At 40.5% G+C, this 4,835-nt stretch overlaps 1 non-coding gene across 1 annotated transcript; it reads left to right on the forward strand.

The window, feature by feature from the left end:
* Positions 1-463: 463 nt before the first annotated feature.
* TRNAL-UAG (transfer RNA leucine (anticodon UAG)) lies at positions 464-543 on the forward strand. The gene has a single exon. It is a non-coding gene; the product is annotated as a tRNA-Leu (tRNA).
* Positions 544-4,835: the final 4,292 nt, after the last annotated feature.

Below are 4,835 nucleotides of genomic sequence, written 5' to 3' on the forward strand. Positions count from 1 at the left end.
TTCTTCCCCCTTTCTCTACCTATTCCTACCAATCTTTCCATCCCCCCAACCACAAAGAGGCTGTAGAACATAGCAGAAGAAGCCGCCTGGGCGAGGTACTGGTCCTCCTTTCCATTTGTAAAGCCGACCCAAAGTCTCACGCTCCAGGACACTACAGTTGAGGAGGTAGAGGTGGGATTTATCCCTGAGTCCGAGGAAAAAACCAACCCTGGCGGGTAAACAGATTCAGAAAGAAGAAGAAAGGAAGAATGAATATATATAATATACTGCATGCTCCATTAAACTCAATAATTCATCCAGTTTCACCTCCAAACGCACTTCCTTGTCGGTTTCGGAGGTTTACATATCGGCAAACAAAATATGCACTTGCAGACAAATCCGATATCTATTTACCAGTTACAGCACAGACACAAGGACACTTCATTAGCTGACTTCACGCTGCGCATAACATGAAGCGAACGTCGGTAGCGTGGCCGAGCGGTCTAAGGCGCTGGTTTTAGGCACCAGTCCGGAAGGGCGTGGGTTCGAATCCCACCGCTGCCAAGAGTTTTACTCCTTAGAAAGCAATTGCGAGGAAGTGTTTTTTTTAATGTTATTTGTTTTATGTCCCACTAACTACTTTTTAAGGTCTTCGGAGACGCCAGGAAGTGTTTTATATGCGACATAATAATCCTCATGTGAAAAACCATCGTTCTGACGTCCTATTCCACCCGCGTCTGATGTCCCTATTAGAGCCAAAGGCAAGATATTTTACATATAATCACAAAGAAATCACTTTTTCCTTTGCGAAAGTAAAATGATCATAAATATGTCTCTCGGTCATCGCCATCCGTCAACGGTTGCTACTTTCAAGTGGCAACCAGCCATAACTTCGATTCCCGGCTCTGCCACGACATTTCAAAAGTGGTATGGGGGCTGGAACCGGATCCACTCAGCCTCGGGAGGTCAACTGAATAGAAGGTGGTTCGATTCCCTCCTCAGCCATCCTCGAAGTGGTTTTCTGTAGTTTTCCACTCATCTTCAAGGCAAATGCCGGGATGGTACGTAACTTAAGGCCATGGCAACTTCCTTACCTCTTCCTTAACTATCCCTTCCAATCTTCCCATCCACCAACAAGGCCCCTGCTCAGCATAGCAGGTGAAGCCGCCTGGGGGATGTACTGGTCGTAGTCTCCAGTTGTAACCCGGACGAAAAGTCTCATGCTCCAGGACAATCCCTGTGAGGCGGAACAGGTGGGAATTCTTGCTGAGTCCGAGGCAAAAGCAACCCTGAAGGGTAAACAAGTTCAGAAAGAAGAAGAAAGGAAGAAAGCATCTATATAAATAAAGTTGCAGGGAGTCCGCTGTCTGTAATTTCCTTTGTTTTGCCAATTTTTAATATATTTATCTCTTGTAGGTCAATTCAAGACCGTATATGTGGTTTTTATTGTTCGTGTCTGTTTGTTTGTTCTACCATAGATGCGAAACGGCTGGATAGATCGCGACTAAACTTCATATTTTTAGTATATCCATCCAGAGGAAGGTTTCCGTATGCATATTATTTAAAAAATATATGAATATAAGGGGGTTTTATAGAAAACGCCGAACAGTTTTGTTCTATTTTCTCTTCATTATTAAAACAACATTCGTTATTCACATAATTTTGCTTATTCACCAAATGACGGAGAAAATTATTACATTCTTCGGGTCTCATATTCTGCATTGAGTGACAGACAGACCGACAATGAACCTACAGGTTACCATGGCTACGTCTTATTCGGCCATTCTGCGGGTTATTGGCATAATACCGTTGAAGGTTACAATCGTCCTCGAATAGCGCTAAGGGTTTTTTAAAATATTTCAACAGCGCCGCGGAGTGTAACCCATTATTTCACACCGTAATGTGTTTCCTGGCGCTATAATTGTTACTGTATTTCTATTCTACCTCTGTTTTCCGCTTTCTTTTCTTGCGTCTGCCATGCCTCTTTAATTTTAAGTAATAACACCATTAGTCAGTTTCTTATCTGTTTATCTAAGAAAATCTGCACCTACATTTCTCCTCTGTTACCGCCCTGTTATACAAGTTACTCATAGCATCACAATTTATTGAAGGGCGTTTTATTTTGAAATACATCCATTTGATATTTACATATTTGTCCTATACGGCTGTCTGCAGATATAATCCATTTTTGAATTAATTTAATCTTCCTTAATTACTCCGTATGTATGAGATTTCTAATCCCTGAAGCTGGACATTATTTTCAAATGCATCGAAATATGGATACAGTTTTAATGACGGTCAGTACTCCGTTTCGTGATAATTGGCGGCTAAACGGTAAGTCGTATCGCAAAACAGATACCACGATCGTTGCCCAATTTGGAGAGATCTATAACTTTGGTCCTATGACATTTTGTCGCATTTATACACGGTATACGTTAAATAGAGACGTATTTCTCGATTTCGAGTTAATTTTGTACTTTTTACAGGTATATTTTATCGTTTGGCACACTTATAAGAAAGATAGAATCATTATATTGGGCATGCACATTTGTGCAACCAGTGGCCGTATGTTAGCCAAATATTTTCCGACTCGTTGGCTGAATGGTCAGCGTACTGTCCTTCGGTTCATAGGGTCCCGAGTTCGATTCCCGGCCGGGTCAGGGATTTTAACCTTAATTGGTTAATTCCACTCGCTAGGGGGCTGGGTGTTTGTGCTGTCCCCAACATCCCTGCAACTCACACACCACACATAACACTATCCTCCACCACAATAACACGCAGTTACCTACACATGGCAGATGCCGCCCACCCTAATCGGAGGGTCTGCCTTACAAGGGCTGCACTCGGCTAGAAATAGCCACACGAAAAAAAGACAAATATTATGATTCCAGTTGTCTAATGAGTATCAAGAAAATAAAGTACTATGTGAAAACTGTACCCTAATCAATGAATATAACTCAATCTAACCCATAAATATAGGAGATTCGGAATATGTCGTTCTACCAGCCATGTAGAACACTAAAGGAGGCGTCTGATGGTGAAATCCGTTTGTCGATATGTCGAACAGCTTCAAAGCAGTAACTCTCGAAATAAAGTGTCTGCACTTATAAGCGTGCCCATACATATCTCTATATCTATAAATAAAGATCTAGGAGTCCACTATCTGTAATTTCGTGTGTATTGCCAATTTTTAAGATGTTTATCCGTTTTAGGTCAACTCAAGACCATATCAGTGGTTTTAATTTATCGTGTCTGTTTCTCTCTTTGTTCCACCATCACGGCGAAATGGCCGGATAGATCTCGACCAAACTTCATATTTAGAGTATACTCATCCCGAGAAAAGTTTTAGAATGCACATTACTTAAAAATCTCTGAACAGTCGGGGGTTTATAGGAAAAGCAGAACAGTTTTCTTCCGTTTTTTCTTATACTATAGATTTTCTGTAAAATCCGTGGACTATATGAGAAACGTCCCTTCATTATAAACGACATTTGTTATGTATATAAATTCGCCTACTTTTCAAATGCTGCGGATCTGATGCTCTACACTGAGTGACGGAAGACTGACATCGAACCTGCAGGTTACCATGACAGCGTCTCTGACTGCTTGCCAGCAGGGAAGTGACGTATAGGTATTTTCGTCAACATTCCTTTAAACTCGCGGTTGTTCATCTGGCAGAACAAAGAGACACATCAATCGGCCTTTCTGCATGATATTGGCATAATACCGTTGGACGTTAAAATCGTACTTGAATAGCACTAAAGGGCGTTGTTAATGCAGTATTTGAACAGCACGGCGGAGTGTAGACCATTATTTCACCTAAGGTGTTTTCTGGCATTTGCTATAATTTTTACTATAATTCTGTTCTACTTCTGTTTTCCGCTTTCATTTCTTGGCTCTGCCGTGCCTTTTTAGGTTTAAATAATAACACCATAAGTCATCTTCTTATCTGTTTACCTAAAAATCCCTGTATCTAAATTTCTCCTCTGTTGCCGCCTTCTTACATCCTTAACTCATAGAATCACAATTTATTGTGGGACATTTTGTTTTCCAGTACATCCACTTGGTATTTACATATTTTCCCAGCCCGACTGTCCTCAGTTATAATCCAATTCTCTATTAAATTCAACTCCTTTAAGTGTATTACTTTCTTCCTTAATTACTCCGTATGTATGCAAGTGCTAATCCTGAAACCTGGACACTCTCCTCTTGGAGGAAAAATTCCAAGCTGTTCAAGTGTATAACTTTCAGCCCCGGAAAATATCGAAATATGGATGGAATTTTAATTATGGTAAAGCTCTTAGTTTGGGGGTAAATGGTGTCTAAACGGCAAGTCTTATTACAAAACAGATAGCTGTTCAATTTGGAGAGATCTGCAACTTTGGTCCTGTGATTTATTGTCGTGTCTCGATTGTCGAAACGTTAGATAGCGCTGAATTTCATGATTGTAATCAAATCTCTCCAGATGGATTGTGACTGGCATTAGGAATATAGTGTCAGTCTTTATATTGAAAACTCCCTATCTCTACTGTGTATGGCAGTAGCCAAGTGAGCTTCCCGTTATAGTAGAAACTCCGGAACTCGATTGTGATTAGTGGTAGGAAACGTGGCCTGCATTTATCAACAAAAGCCCAGCTTACTTTTGAAACAACTTACGGTATCCTCCCTGTTTTCTGACTCGGATAGCGATAAGAGGAATTCAATTTAATGTAATGTTACTCACTGTCTTTACAGTAATATTTACGGCGATATCCGTATACGTTGTAGAATACCGTAGTGAAGCACGGGTAGATTTGCTAGTACATAATATATGCTCCATTAAACTCAATAATTCATCCAATTTCATCTTCAAACGC

Source organism: Anabrus simplex, chromosome 7, assembly GCF_040414725.1.
Source record: "Anabrus simplex isolate iqAnaSimp1 chromosome 7, ASM4041472v1, whole genome shotgun sequence".
In the NCBI taxonomy this organism is placed as follows: domain Eukaryota; kingdom Metazoa; phylum Arthropoda; class Insecta; order Orthoptera; family Tettigoniidae; genus Anabrus; species Anabrus simplex.